General features: G+C 36.4%; 1 long non-coding RNA gene across 1 annotated transcript; it reads left to right on the top strand.

The window, feature by feature from the left end:
• The first annotated feature begins 60 nt into the window (after positions 1–60).
• Positions 61–15550, top strand: LOC148056742 (uncharacterized). Its single transcript, XR_015702709.1, has 3 exons — positions 61–182; positions 6400–6563; positions 7522–15550. It is a non-coding gene; the product is annotated as an uncharacterized LOC148056742 (long non-coding RNA).
• The last annotated feature ends 1016 nt before the right edge of the window (positions 15551–16566 follow it).

The following is a 16566-nucleotide window of genomic DNA, read 5'->3' as shown; positions in this document are numbered from 1 at the left end:
GCGCCGCCGGCAAAGACTTCTGGCCGCCGCCGCGCGGGGGCCGCTGGGAGGTGTAGTCCCGCCGCAGGAGCCTCCCCGCCGGGCCGCCTGCCGCGGCGGCCCCGCTCCCCGCTCCCCCGGCCCGGCCCCCGCCCGGAGAACGGGCCCCTGCCTCCCATACGGCAACGCTGCGGGAAACAGCGGTGGGTGAGCGCACACGGGCTCCTAGCATCCATCGGTAAACCGTGGAAATACAACAGTGGGATTGCGTTCCACCCGCTTACGCTAAACGCCAAATACTTCAAGGCAACCCCCGTGCTTTTCATACACCTCATGTGTCGATTCCACTGAAGTTTCTTGGGTGACCAGTTCGTCAGTAACCCACCATAGATTTCGGTTTTGTTATTGCCCCCTGCATACGCAGAGTTTCCAGAACTACTTCTAGTGCTTGTTCGATCTCATTGATCGCTGCACCTCATTAACATAGCCAAGAAAATATTTCCTTTATGATTTGAAAAAAGTCCGCTTGCTCCCCAGTTGTGGTAATTTCTTTCCTTTATCCACCATGCTGCAGACAGATTTTAAAAGAAAGTGTGTTAGTTCATCTAGCCCTAATTTCATGTCCTTCCTTGCTAATTAACAGCCATATTATACGTTGGATTGCACTTCGTTCTCTGCATTCAAAAACCTCCCTATTTTTCTCAAGCCATCAATTAACTCTTTCTTCGCTTTCCTCTGAAGCCTTAACTCACGTTTCAGTCTTGCTCTGCCTCTTCCTTCACCTTACAGAGAAACGAAGGGGAAATCAGGGGCGAAAAACAATTAATCTACTGTTTCAGAGTAGCCCCTCCTGCATTAGCAGTCTGAGCAAAAGAACAGCAGGAATAAAAAGACATATTTGAAACAGCCAGATACAGCAACATAGGCAAAATAACCTAGGACAGAATACCTGTGCCAGAATACACTGGAAATTTCTAGAAAGTTTTGCTTTTTATTTTGCATTTAACGGCTTATATGGCTTTAAACTAATCTCTTAATATCGTTCATTGTGTATGATGATATTGAAGTCTTAACACCTTAAATCAATAATAACAATAAACCAGCTAGCAGCCTGTTAACACCTTATTACAAGCTCCCTGTTCCCGTAGCAAAAGAATAGTGAAAATAAATAGTGTAACGCGACTAATGGGAACCAGACACCCCCTGGCCCCCACGGTACTGCCAGGCCTGCGAGAACAGACTACGGCACGGAAAACAGTCTAGCAGGAAACATCCACCAACGCAAGAACAATAAAGATGCGGATTTAAGCAGCAGTACTCGATTGCCCTGCTAAGAAATACATAACAGAGAAAATCAGTAGTTATGGATGCAGATATAAAAATAGTAAGATCAGATCTTATGTTCCTTATATTTATGCTTTCAATGGTCCCATAGAGATTAAAAAAAAAAAATCTGTTCTGCAGCTTCCATAGCGCAGTTCTGTTAATGAAGCTGTCATTTCTACTTTCCAACCTGTAACAACAGAAATTTAGCTCCTGAGTTCTCACAATGCTGGATCCTCCTGACCTAAATGTCTTGAGCTGAGGAACAAAGCATCACTATATTGGTTAGATCAGATAAGACAAATTCTCCTTGCACATCCTTTTCTCACTGAGGGAGGGCATACTCATGAAAATATAATCTCATTGTGAAAACCTTTTGTTATTGTTTAGTATAATTCTAGGACTGCACTAGAAAAGAGCTTTTTCCCTGTCAATGTCTTACTGTTTCTCAAGTGCTTAAGTATTTATCCCACCACAAAATGCTGTTGTTGGGTTCTGTGAGTTCCTGTTAGCTTCATTCATAAGATGCAATCAGTGCAATCCTATTTCGTGATGACAGTCATTATCCACTGGACCAGAAATTCTTCTTCGTACTATTTATTTGACAAAAATGATTATTCAGGATCTTTAACTGCAAGGTTTGTCAGCCCCGTACAACATAAAAATTTTTCTCTGTACTTTACAGTTTTAATATCAGCAAATGTAGAAGTAAAATATGTAAGTATGAATAACTTTTATGAGAATTTCATGGACCTTGAGAAAATGTCTTACCATGTTTTTCTCTTTAGCTATTTAATTGCAATGTCATAGTAACAGAAAGCAGCATACCCAATTCTGCATGGATGAATAAGCACATTCAATAAAGAAGATTTAACAGAGTAAATCAAACACTGGATTAAACATTTTCTGCATAACAGACCACAAAATGGGCATTCATTTTACCAATAGATCCTCTACATTGGAAACAAATAGAAATGCACACCAACGCAATTAAACTGCACATCCTGGGGCCTGATGGCAGAATTTCCCTATATTTTCTTAAACTAGGTCTCATCAATTAGAATTGCCAAAATGCATTCAAGAATGCACACTGGCAAGACTAAATGTATTTTTTAACCGTGTCAAATAAATTTGGTTTTCTATGTTTTATGACATAATTCACAATCCTATATATTGCAAAGGATTCATACAGCATTTTTAGCAGTAACAGTTCAGAAAGACACATGCAAGGATCAATTTAAGATTCCACATTTAGCAGCTCTAAATATTTTTCCTGCAAGCAACTTCTCCTGCTTTGATTTCAGGCAAAACATCTCTCATAAAACCATGGGGTTTTGCTTTGTAACTTCTATTTGGGGTTTTCACATATTCGTAGAACTACCTTTCTCACTTAAAGTCTGTGTAGTTAATATCTAACTTTATCAAAATACTTTTCAGAAATACAGTAATCTCAGCAAAACCCCACAAACTATGTAAGTGGTTTTATTTTCCCAGGTAGAAGGCCGTGGAGGAAATCAGGAAGAATCAGCATTAGAATTATGGAGTTTCTAGTTATTTCAAGATCTAGTCTCAAATCATTTGATCAAATATTTCAAATAACAAACGGCAAATACTTCATATTCACTATGATAATTTTATTTTTTTTTAAGATACGTAGTATCTTTATCCTGCAGTGACTTCACGTGTGAAATCTCATTATTCATTCTATTATTCACCCAATGGATACAGAATTTAATTCTACTCAAGTACCAGTTTGAATAAGGATCAGCAGCAGGATTGGGCCTATTAGCTGCCTGAAACATCTATTGAATAACCTGATTTATCCCGACTAAATAGCTCATTAGTTCAGGCAGCAAGAAAATGTTTGTGTGCTGCTGAAGTTATGCATGGTTGTCATATAGAGTTTGCTGTTATGCAACTGTCAGTCACTCAAGCACGCACAAATGAGATTGTTCATTAACTACAGAAACAGCCACTCTGCATTCAAGCACGTTTGGGAAAAAAATTCTTTGTTTCCAAATTTCTTCCAAACTCTGACACACCTTTATTCTAACTTCTTCTTTGTTACCACTATTTGAATTTTTCTTTCTTCCTGTCACGGCTTGCAGCGGTCAGTCCCAATCGCTCCCAGAAAACACAGTACTTGTGTTTTATTTGTGGCATGAGACTCTAAACTGCAAATTCTCAATCGTATGTAGACACTTAATTCCCATGGATGGTATGAATATTCCTTTGATACAGTAATCTTGGCCTTGGTAGATCAGTGAACTAAACATATTTTAAAAACCCTGAGTAATTAAAAACACATTCTCTACCTAAGGAGCACTGAAACTAATTTTGAAGTTGCCCTTTTGATTACTAAGATGTGAGTAAATTATAGGATTATTTAGAGAGACAGGGACAGAGAATTACATTTCACTCTACTTCTGTAAGCACGCAAGGCAAGAAGACTACCTTTCCAATCTTGAATTAACAACATTCTGCAAAAATTCTGTAGGTCTCTCATTGCAGTCAAAACTTTCTTGTACAAAGTGACCACAGAGGAGACAAAAACAGAATCGTAGCTTTGATCAGGCTGCTCTGCCCAGCGTAAGTGGCAGAATATGAAAGAAGGCTCCACTACAGCTTCATTAAGGATTGCCTATGAGTTTTACAGGCTTCCTAAAACTACAGATGTGCAGGACGAAAGAGATGGTCTTTGCAGTAGCCCAAAAGTTCGGTTATTTTTTATGCTACAGGCTAATCTTTAATGCTTAAAATAGCTGATGAACCTAGGATGATGACTAATATGCTGCAGTTTTTATTGCTTGTCTCTTAGCGACAGGCGGAGGAAAACTTACTTCACGAACTGGAGACTCAAACTACTAGAGTAGAATCAGACTGTATCTTGATTTACATGGACATGAAACCATGTTATTAGTGCATTATATGCAATATATGGTGTCAGTTCAGCTTTTTATTTGGTTAGATTACTTCTCTCAGTGCTCTGTATCAGTAGCTAAAATAATTCGGTATAGCACATGAATTATTATTGCTGTATCTTCTTTTATAGAAGGGGTTTTTTTGAAGCATTTAGGCATGTTTGTTAAACAGCCTTTTACCTTCCTAACTGTCATTCTGCATCTTTTATTTCTTGATAAAAAAAGTGTACTTTTTAGGACTAGTAAGATAGAGACAGAATGGTGTAAATTACTTTTGAAGCAGAAGTAATGTCAATATACTTAAGCAAAGGACTAAAACTTCTTTGTACATGTTCATAAAAAAACAATCAGGAGTTTGTGACTATGTTTTGGGTTTATATGCTGCAAATTTTTAAAGGAATGTGTTCCTTTTCAGAAGTTTCCTCCACTTCCCCAGTGGATTGAAGTGTGTTCTTTACTGTATCTAAGAGGTCCTTGAAAAGACACAGTGGTATTTCTAGCAGGGGTTTGCACATGACTTTTTAAAACTTTTATTTCATACTTTACACTGTCTATGGATTACCAGTTTGTCCTATTCAAATGAATAAAAGAATATGCAGCGTACCGTTAATGTGTCATCAGTCTGTAAATGAAAATTTAAATGGTTCTTCAAAGTATTAGAACTCCCAAATTCAAGATGGGTCAATAAGATGTCAAAGTCAGTTACCTGTGGAAATGCCTTCCTATGCTGATGTCAAGATAATTTTGAAGTGTGGAATATCCACACTGCAGATAGATCGGAATGGGCAGGAGTCAGTTCCTGCCTAGCATCAATGAAGAGGCTGATACCAAAGCCAAAAATGTGATCTAGAAATACTATGGACTAATGCAGGATAAGTTCTAGGAGAAAGCAAGCAACAGAACTTAAATATACTCAGATATGCACAGTTGAACCTCACCCACGCTAGAGAGGATTTAAATTAAAAACTCTCATAGAATATATGCATTTTGTGTATGTATCAAAGTATGTTTGTATAGCTTAATTACATGTTCTAAGTGATAGCTTGGCATTTTTTAAATATTCTTTTAATAACCAATGTCTTCTGTTTCTTCTCATCTGCTGAAAATGTCATTGTTAGAACAAAATTTGACCTCAGTAACATCAATATAAATTGGGAAGAATTACTGAAATGATGCCATTATAAAACAGGATGTTACAAAGCAGAGTTTAATGCTTTGTGACATAGCAATTCCGTTATTTGTATGTTCTGGCATCTAAAAGTCTTATGGTATTTCAGAAATTGCCAGTAAACAACAGACAAAAGAAACTGATTGGGTATATAGGACCGCTATATAAAATTGTGCAAAAAATCAAGATTAGTAAATATGGATGAGTCTGTCTAATGGTATTCAGTTACTGCCTTATTTCATTTGCAATGTTACTTGAAACAGTTTTTATTGCATAGTAAGAGGTTTTCAGACTTGTGTTCTCAGGGTTTAGGAAAAATGTACCTTTTCCAACACATCTGGAGACTGTCGCTTATGTAAGAAACTACTCTCTTTTCTCTGGAAATATTCCTGTTCTTTTATATATTGCATTTCTTTTATTCACCTCTTTTGACTTGTTGCCAATTCATGAATACGGATTCTTTAGCCATTAGGGCATAGTCCTACTTCATTACAGTCAACAGAAGTTTTACCATGTAAAGTTCAGCCTCTACATCATGGTCTTTTCTGATTGATTAACAAACAATAATTACAGTTAAAGGTGAAATGCATATTGCTTTAAACATGAGATAGGAGTAGTTATCTCATTTCACTGGATATACGCATTTAAAAATGTGCCCACACAAATACTGAAAAAAAGAGGAATTGGTCTAGGAGATGGATAATGTGGCATATGAAGCAAAACAACCCAGCCAACCACAGAGTGGAAGGCTGGAGTTCCTTATTTGAGGAGACTGACAAGTGCAAGATTCTTGAGTATTTTTTTAAACGGTAGTATTCCCCAGTCTTGAAAATCATAAATGACACATGGCTCAAAGAAAAGAGAGGATAAACCAACACTTTAACTTCTGAAACTGATAAAGCTCCCTCAGGAAACTCACCATAAATACTATCATATAATTAAAAGAGTTTAAAGTAGTCCATAAAGCTAAGTGAATTGATGTGTCTCATATGCAGTATTTTTACCTAGACTTCACCAGAGAAACCATAAACAAAAGACTATAAAGGCCTCAGATGAAATGAGTTCTTGCAAGCTCGGATTCTTGTGAAGACACACTTATCACCAAGGACTCAAACATGAAACTGTATCCAAGAGACATCTAAAAGTTAGGAGTGAATAACAGTGATTTCCAGGTAAAGCAAGATCAGTGATAATAGTAAGTTAAAAAAATGAAATTAAGTATAACAACTACGTTTGAAATTATGTAAGCAGATGAAAAAAAGTGATTAAGCAAACATTGTTTTCACTTTGAGAAAGTCTGTGTTTGAGGTTGAATCTGCCTCAGTTGCAGTGCGCTGGGTCTGTCAGTGCTCCACTTAGAGCTCTGCATTAAGAGCAGAGATTTAGTTCACTGAAAACTCATTATCTGAGGGTACGTACAGCCAGTGGAGGAGCTGCCAGACCCTCTTACTCTATTTCCCTCTGAAAGGGCATATATGAAAATATCTGTTCACCTGTAGGAGGGTGATCTGGGGAGAAACTGTAGTATTAAAAGGGCTGGGACTAAAAAGAAAGCCATCAGCTTCTACAACCATCAGTCTTGTTTGTAAGAAACAGGAATATGCGTGATCACCTCTTATTTTTAGTAAGTACCTTTACTAAAGCCATATACAGGAAAGGCCTCCTCATTAAGAATTTCCCTCACAACATTACAATTAAATAAGGTTTTGTATTTAAATTATTCTGTTTAGAATTTTAAAGCCAGAGAGCAGCAATAGTGGTCCACTGAAATTTTTAAGAAATTTGAAATGAGATTATGCTCAGCTTGCCTCACAGAAATGTGAACAGGTCTTGTTTTTCTTTCAAAAGCTGTAAACTGGTGCCGGACTATACGTAGTGATGCTTTTGAGAATTCAGAAAGGAAACTTATGATTTAACATCTATTTTTCATTAATCCAAACACAGTACACTCCATTTAAATGCTAGCTTTTCTTGTGCAGAAAATAAGACATCCACGTTGTACTTATTAAACTTTAATTAAACTGTATAGGTCTAAGAAAAGAATGTTCCTACTGTAACCATTATGTGGGTCAGCTATAGTAAAGTATTTAATGTTTTTTATAAAATGTTTGCATTTTAATCTCTTTTCAGGGGACGATGCAATTGAGCATTCTGGCATATCTGAGACCTGAATTTCAACACCATTGCCTCGATGACGGGGTGTTCTCCAGTTTATGCATTCTTAGAGTGATAATGTATAAAATGAAAACAATAGGAGGTCAAATCTGGTTGCAGTCTGAGTGAGAATTTTAGGTTTGAACGTAACAAATCATAATGTATAGTACTAATTAGAAGACTTTTTTTTTTGTTGTTTTAGTCTTAGCATCATCTTTTTTAGGGTAAGACCTAGGCTTGGTGGTTGTCAGTCTTAGCAGACGGTTACATCATAGATCCACGCAATACATACAATACAGGTCTTTGATAAGGTAATTTCTCCAATAGCAGAATTGCTCATTGTTTCCCAACATCTGACTATTCCCAGAACTATAACCATCTCTCTCAGAGCAATTTTGCGTCACAGACTCTCTAAGGGGAGGGAGGAAGACTTTGAGCTGTTATACTTTACTTCTGCTGTGTGCCTAAAACGACTCAGAAACTCTACAGCAGAACTAATGGGAACCTGATGTTCACTCCCCTTTTTTGTATCTATCTACTTAGCACCTTATGAGTGGCGCTGCCTCCTCTGTTTGATTAAGTAAATAAAAGGAAAGAATAGGCCATAGCTCCTCACATTCTGAGGGCGCTATATGGATATTAATTCTATATAGCTTATACAGACCCTTACATCGACCCTTCAGTTAAGCCAGAAGAGAGCATTTTTTCCCCCACTTCAGAAGAATGCTATGCTGTTGTAAATGTTGAGGCAGATTATTAGGAAGATTTGCAAGAATAACTACTTAAAATGGTCACATTCATTTTAAAGAAAAGAAATATAATTAGTATTTGCATAGAGGAAAATGGATGAATTTAAATTTTAGTTGATTATAATTATTGTCATCGTAATCATCATCATTATCTTTGTATGTCTAAATGACTGATTCAAAGAAGAATTTTAACACATTTCACATGTCAGTGCAATTCTTTTCTGTTTTGTGCTTTAGTGCTTGGGGTTTTCATTTGCTTTTTTCAGTCTGAACTTTTCATGGAAGCTATTGTAATCTTTTTAAAAGGTGGAAAAATGTTTCAAAAGAAGTCAAATCTAGAAGTATTACATATGTATATTTTATTTTTTTCAAGAAAATATGATCAAATTGTACAGAAAAACTGATACACAGGTACTGTGCGATGGCACTTCAAAATGTTCTTAAGAAAGAGAATCTAAATAGGAAGGTTCTACCTGAGTCTGGACTGTCTGACCAGATAAGGGACGTTAAACAGTGACAGCTACATACAAATTAGTAGGTGAACTAACTTAAGTGGTTGTGCATTCAGATGAAGGTATTCAAAAAGTCCATTACTAAATTGGAACTGCACGTAGACATTGCGCTCCAAAAGATTTTCAAAGTTACTAGTAATTTTTTATATTTCAATACCATGTATATTGGTACAGCTGATATTTGATTATGTATTCCATGTTATTGTTGCTACAGTAAAAAGCGTGCATTCTACTAGTAAATCTATATTTGGGGAGTTTATCAATATTGACAATTATGAAGAGTTCGTATGTGGACTCAATGATCTTAAGGGTCTTTTCCAACCTTAATGATTCTATGATTCTATGATATCCACAAAATCTGTTGGTCAAAGCAGTTTCTTTTTCACTGAGTTTATATCACATCAAAACACAGATGAGCAATCAAGACCACAAAGGCCTGTGCATAGCAAAATAGATCAAAGTTTTGTAATTCCTATTTCCCTGATAACTTTGAAATTACTTTGAAAAGCATGCATTTGGCAACAGAGGGATCGCCATAGGTGGTGTGATAGCTGGCATTCTTGATACCTGGCATCTTTGAGAAACAGGACTTGATCTTTAGTGTTAATTCATTTATTTGCTTCCTTTACTCTCTAAACTTTTAATGGAAACTATTGTTAACGTGAAGAGAAAAAAACTCTTCTGAACTAAAACTTATCTCCCTAGCACAAAGTAGATCAACAATGTGATTCTCCATTGTCTTACATCCGTGTAGTTAGCCCTGTGTGAACATGCAAGCCGGAAAGCGAGCATTTTACTTTATGCTGTCCGGGACAAGGCACGAAGTGCAGAGTGGCAGATACATCTTTATAATCAGGAATTTAAGCCTCCAATTGTTTATGTACTGTGCACATCTTTCTCGGGTGGTCTTAAAAGGCTGTAAGCAAACAATGAAATTGGATGCAATATTAAATAATGCTAGAGAGTACACTAATGTCAAGAGAATACTGTTATGTGGAAGAAGCAGAAAAAGAAGAAGAAAGATTTAAGTCACCAAAACCAAGCTCCAAAGCAATGCTTTTCAGTCTCTTAGTAAATAATGGCTAGTATGGGTAGCCTCTTCCATAAGGACTAGTAAGCCACGTGTTAAAATCTTGTTTCTGACCAGGGTTACTGTGACTTGTGAAAACAATTGCTCCCTGCAGTCTTGCAGATGGCAGAGTTTCCTGATAGTCTGTTTTCAGATGGTTTCCTGCATGACAAGGAATTCCCTAAATAGGAATAGGGAAGATATATTTTAGCGGAAGCCTTATTTGTCTTTGTTAAATTAAATGATGGTGTCTTCTTTCTTATTTTGTTGGGATGAGTAGAAGTATGTTCATGCCACTACACAGAAAGACTCTAGCAACTTTTAAAAAACATGCTTTGAGCCGTAAATAATCACAGAATAGATGCCACTGCCCAAGATACAGACTGAGTAAGACAGAACCTGTTGTAAGGATTTCCCTGAACTGCCTGCTATTAGAAAGACTGACAATTGATGAGTTGCAGCGCAGATACATAACACCTCTGGCCAAAAGACAGACTTCGAAGTTTTGAGAGCCTTCTGTTTCCTCACTATGTCCAGGAATTTTAATTTTTAACACATACTTTGCGTGTAAAAGGACTGCACTACAAGATACTGGATTCAAATAAGTTTCTCGTAATGGAAAATATCTAGCAAACCCAGAATTCCTGGCTAACTCCATGCACTGAAGTGACAACAATATGTTTGCTCAACATTAATTATTAAAATAGCAAAGAATATTCGTGTCTGAAGCTCATTCTTGCTCTATCACTTCTAAGCAAAAACCTTTTTTTTTGATTCTCAACAGTTTTCTTTCATTCTGTTGCTGATATCCTTACTTCGAGATTAAACAATATCTAAAATAGAAAAGAACTCACAGTCCAAAAATCCTTTTTTGTATTTAAAGCTATATTCTACATTTACATTCTAGGAAACAAAATTATTTAAACTCCAAGGTCTATATTAAACTATGCTCTATTCTATATTCATAGCCTTTTTGAAAAAAATATGGAAGATCTTGCCGTAGTATATTTAAAATAATGATGGCTATAATTCAATCAAATAGTAACACATTCCTCTAGAAAAAATTCTGAAGAAACGTATTTGCTTTACAGCCTTCCCCAGTGCAAAATACCCTAAAATTCATGGCATCATAATACTAATGAAAGGTATCAGTAGAGGTCTCACAGGGTACTGAAAGGTTTCAGCATTATAAATATGGGTAAGGATAATTTTTAAAAACTCAAACTACAGGAGGGTTATGCATTAAATAATAATGATCACAGGTGCTTCAACCTGGACTTTTAACTTGTGGCCTGATTATCCTTATGCCTCCACAAGTCACCAGTAATTCCATCAGAAAGTCAATGAAGTTAAAGTATGTAAAGTATAAAGCCAGTTTAATCTAAGATCACGTATTTCTTTGTAGGTTATCAATGTATGTCACATCAACCTTGACATGGAAGTAAGAAAGAGGAAAAAAAGTAGAGAAAGTCAATAATGTCTCCTGAAGATGAAGACAGACATTGTTATTTTTCATGTGACTGTTTTTCACTTGATCAAAAAACCCACAGAACATACTGAGAATGATTTTGAGACACAGAAGATTGGTCAGGTTAAAGCAAAACCTACTCTTAAATATTTGATTCTGATCCCACTCTGTATTCCTTTGACTGGGATTCAGAGAGACTCAATTCTACAGTGGATTCAGACACTCCGGATCACACTTCTTTAACAATGGTGAAATAGTAGAATGAGTCCCCAATGAGGCCTTTCCCTCCACTTCCTATAAAGAACTACAGAATATACTGTAGTTAGTTTCACGAAATAGTTACTTTTATTCAAAAAAGCATTAGGTTCATTATATTTTATTTCAACCTCCTTCAAAGTTGTGGAAAAGCATGACCAAGAGCTAGGAGACAGTGGCAGTAAGGCTTCAGGACTAGGCTCACTCCTTTGGGAATTGAAAAATAGATGAGAATTCCAAGGGAAAAGCTTTTGCAAAGTCTATGTGAAATCAGGAGTCGGTGGTTGTACAGCTTGCTGGCCTTAACTTCCCTATACATCCTAGACTGTCTTCTGAAGAGTTATTTAGGATTTTCGTTCTTCTAAGGGAGAGGGTGGTGGAACATCCTGGACTTCATCAACTGCAAACAGTATTCCAAATGAAAGTATTTACAAATTCGTTAATTTGCATTCTAAATGAAATGTCTCTAACCTTCTCAGGCTTGTGGTTTAGGGATCAAAGGGTCAAAATGGCATGTACTACCTCAACCAGTTTGGACCAGTTCCGTTGGTTTTTATTCAAAACTCCTGATTGATTTCAATAAGAAATGACAGCATAGATTGATATTACTGTGTGGCTTTCAGAAAAAATGTAGTATTTTAAAAGACAGTATCATAAAATTGATGTACAATGCAGAATACCCACTGATGCCAATTTCTGTCAATAAGATTTCTGTAATTCGAAGATAGTAAAACATTGAAATGTCTAGTAGTATCTGAGGCAAAAATACCATTCACTTCCATGGAAACAGAAGCAGGCCCAAATTCTGAATACTAAAATATTATCTGTGTCATGAAGTACATAGAGCTTTGTTATTTCATTACTATTTTAGATATAAAAATATCAAAATATCTATGAAATTTTAAAATATGATAATTTCTTAAGATTTACTCTCACGCTTATAAAAGATATGTACTCTGGAATGATGCAAATCAATTATCCCCGTATGTGTGAAATGCTGTAACAAGATCAATGAGACCTGAACACAAGGAGGCATCTTAGGATAACAGCTGCAGATGCATGCATTCGCTGGTAAAAAAGCAAACAAATGAATACACGCTGCTCCCCCTTATGTTTCTCCCTCCCCCATATAAAATCCCTGCCATTATCCTTTCCAATTGTTAAGTGCATAAAAAGAAAAACAAACAAGAACAGGTAGCAGTCCATATATTGGTACGGGCAAAGTGCAATAAATGGTCACTCTTAGAGCCAAGGTAAAATGAATGCTTTGCACTCGGTTTTGAAATTTGTTTTTGATGGGACTTAATGGTCGGAGTATACATACAAGCAAATGCTGTATGTTTAATGGCTGTATGGAAAACTGCAACTACGTATCTTTACTGTCTAAAATACATATTGGTTTTAAAGATGAGCTCAAGATAATTACTTTCACAATATTAATAATTCTTCCAATTGGATTTCCACAAAGTAGATTCAATGAAATACTAAAAATATATATTCAATAAATCAATTACACCTCTGACTGAGTCTGGATAGCTATAAATTGTTTCCTCATGGATAAAATTCTGTTTACGAAAACCTATTTTCACGGAAACGACTCAAGATTTTTATTGGAAAATGCTTTGCAGTTAAACAGAAGATATGAGAATTAATGGAAGGTCCACATGAGCCTTATACGTTTAAATAACTAAAAAAAGATTCCTTTTTTATTGTTGCTTGAAGTAGAATGTAATGTCCATGTTTAAAAATACCAAAAAATGTAAAGAAAAATTAAATACCTTCTTATCCCACTAGATGGTGGTGCCTTCAGATCAGGGCTGAGATGCTCAAACAGACAGTACAGGAAAACTTTTGCTTTCTTTAGCTGACCTGCAAATATAGAGAGTGAGAGATGAGGTTAATCTCGTTCCTCTGGGGGTATTAGCAAGCATTCAGGTATAATGACTTACTGAATATATTTGAGTACATAGTATTGTGTTCATAGTAGTTGGCTATAAAGTGTGTTTTAACTTCAATACACATCTAATAGTATTAATTTTTCTTCCTGAAGAAGAAAAGGTGCAAACAATATTGAACCTTAATGATGATTGTATCTCATGTGATACAGCCTTATTATACTAAGGTCCTGGCTTTGCAATTTTACTGCCCTCTATCCCCAATCAAAACAAAAATCCAGATTAAAGTAGCGAATCATTAGCAACAACGGCACCTTCTTTTCATATATTTCATTGGAACGATCTTAAAAGTACTGTTCACATTTTTATACAACAAATGTACTCCTCGCTTTAAGGAGAAAGGTATTTACACATCATTTAGACAAAAAGCATCAGTGTCTAAGCATCGAAGGACACATCTCTTCAGTTATGACAGTCAGGTGAAATTGTAAGGAATAGGAAAAGTAGATGGGACCTTGTTTGAGAGGGTATTTTTGTGCTTTAATTTTCTTAGGTTCTCATAGTAAATGGTCAAATCCTTCACGCCTCAAGCAAAGCTTGAACTGTTGAGTTCAGTGCAGATTCTGTCAACTGGAGAGCTTGTCTCAAAGGCTGTGTCTGTTCAGGGCTGCCCCAAGAATAGGCTCAAAATCATGCTCAACTATTGTGCAGGGAGGAAGCCTACAGATGCAGACTCACAGATAGCTGGAACGTGATGTTAGAGCATTCAGAGCATTAAATGTATAACCATTGCCGGTGAGCTAGCCAGCTGTCAGTCATGCCCAGACAGGCGGTCTTAGGGTTTCCTGCGTACGCGGCCCGCCACACGGACAAATTGCTGTATGCACACGGGTGCTCCAGAGACCACTCTCTCAAATCCCTGCAAAGGTAGTCAGTGATTGGCAGAAAGCAATTTGTGAGGCTTGCACTGCAAAGAATAAAATAATTCTGAATTGTTTTAATTTGCTTAACTATGATGATGTACATTGATAGTATGAAAAATTTAAGATTAAAATGTAAAGCTGTTTTACGGATGAAGAGCTCCGGTAAGATAAGCCCTAACATTAGACTGTCCAATTGTTCTTTCTAAAGATGAGGTAATGGTACAGAAAAGTTAAGGATGTCCATAAGTGTCTTGGAAAAGACAGCATTAATGAAGAATCCCAGACCTCTATTGCAGTCCATAATTGGTGTTGCCCAGTGTATTTTACTTCACATCACCCTGCTCCCAGGTGATCACCCAATTTATAGTACCTAGAGTCATTTCAAAAATAACCCTCTTTGTGGAGCAGTTTGATTCATGTTTATTTGCTGTATGTTCCCTGCCATTTATTTTATTCCTCCTATTCTGCTCTTTCACTTTCCAGTTCCCATGTTTGCAACATCTACTCAATTTCCTCTTTCCTTTGCAAGTAATGTCCATCAGTGTGAGTAGTATCAAAGTGCTGAGATATGCCAAATGAGTATGATTTCCAACCAAAGATGACAGACCCAATAGTCCAGGTACTTCCATGTAAGAACATCACAGCCAAAAAAGGCTTAGGGTGTGGCTTTTTAATAAGCACCTAGCAGGGGAATTCCTTTGTATATGCAGAGGACCGAGGCAGAAAAATGGATATAGAAATGGATGTGGATGCTCGGTTCTTCTGTAGAGTGTTAATTATTTTGCATGTTAAAATCTTCCCTGACGGTATGAGGGAGAGAAGATCCACCCTTACTTTCTATGGAAAGGTGGGTAGGATTTTCTGAAAGCCTGAAGAAGCAAAATTCACTCCAGTCATTGTTACTCACTACCATTAGGAGTTGAAATGCAGCATTTGCCAAGAGTGCGAGTTCCTTTATTTGATCTCTTTGACTGTACCAGTATAACTGCCAATCACAGGAAATACCTCTAATAACTCTTCCTTCTACTTAATAAGGAATACCACATCTTTAAAACATTAGAAACAGATGTCACTGCATTACTTCATTGCTGATGTATGTAATAGAAATGACACACTAATTAATTTAATGCAATATAAATGTACTGATTATTTATCATGGCTGACAATAAAATTATGAAAACATTCAATTACAATCAGTGGTAATTCATTATTTATTGATTCTGCATTATGCGCACATTAATACAATACATTTAATTACATAAGAGAAGGGATCATTTTTCTATTGATACTTAGACATTTAGATCCATCAGGTTTATTTAAAATCCTTGATGTTTAGGTGGGAAGTTTTAATCCACAATTCCAAAAAAACCTCTACTGAAATGTCAGAAATAAACTGAATACAAGCGTCAAGTACTAGTGCGTCTAGAAAAATGTGGGCAATAAGAATGACATACTAATTTCAGTCTCTTCTTTTTCTCACGTCAGTGGCCTACATTTGTTAATATAATCATGGTTACTCCTTCCCAAGTAAACCAAGGCATTAAAAACTAAACTAGCAAAAAATTAATAACACTTTTTCTTCCTTTTCAAGCCTTTACTCAGAATTAGCAAGATCAGTGGTTTGCAGTCTCATGATATAAACTCAAAGACCACTAGGGTAAGTTAAGAGCTTTAGACTGGGCCCTGAGTAATTTTTTTGTTCAGGACGAGGAGAATATCATTCTTACTAGGACTCCAATCAGGCTGGAATTCAGCAAAAAATGGCGTTTCATTTTGTTATGAGTAGGGTGCATTGTAAATGCATCTTTCGGTTATTTTTTCATCCTTCATTTTGGGCCCACACTTACCTCTGACCCTCATAAGTCGATGTTCACATTTATCCCTCACATTTATTTCAGCAAAGATCCAAGTTCTTCACTAAAAACTAGCATTTTCTCCTATAATCTACTCACATTGGACATACCTATATCAAGTCTATAGAAAAATTTCTTTATACTAAACAAAACAAAACTCACTGGGATTCTTTACATCACAGTATTTATGGAATTCCTTTTTTTATTGTCCTGCCTCATGTTTGGCTACAGTAGACCGAGATAAAACACAAACGTCACTATTGAGCTTTCCAGTCTTCTAGAAACAAAATTATTATT

The sequence above is a fragment of the Nipponia nippon genome, unplaced genomic scaffold (assembly GCF_047370975.1).
Source record: "Nipponia nippon isolate SJK-2023a ecotype South Korea unplaced genomic scaffold, ASM4737097v1 scaffold_12, whole genome shotgun sequence".
In the NCBI taxonomy this organism is placed as follows: Eukaryota; Metazoa; Chordata; class Aves; order Pelecaniformes; family Threskiornithidae; genus Nipponia; species Nipponia nippon.
The sequence above is the reverse complement of the archived record's forward strand: the minus strand, read 5'-3'. Positions and strand labels throughout refer to the sequence as shown.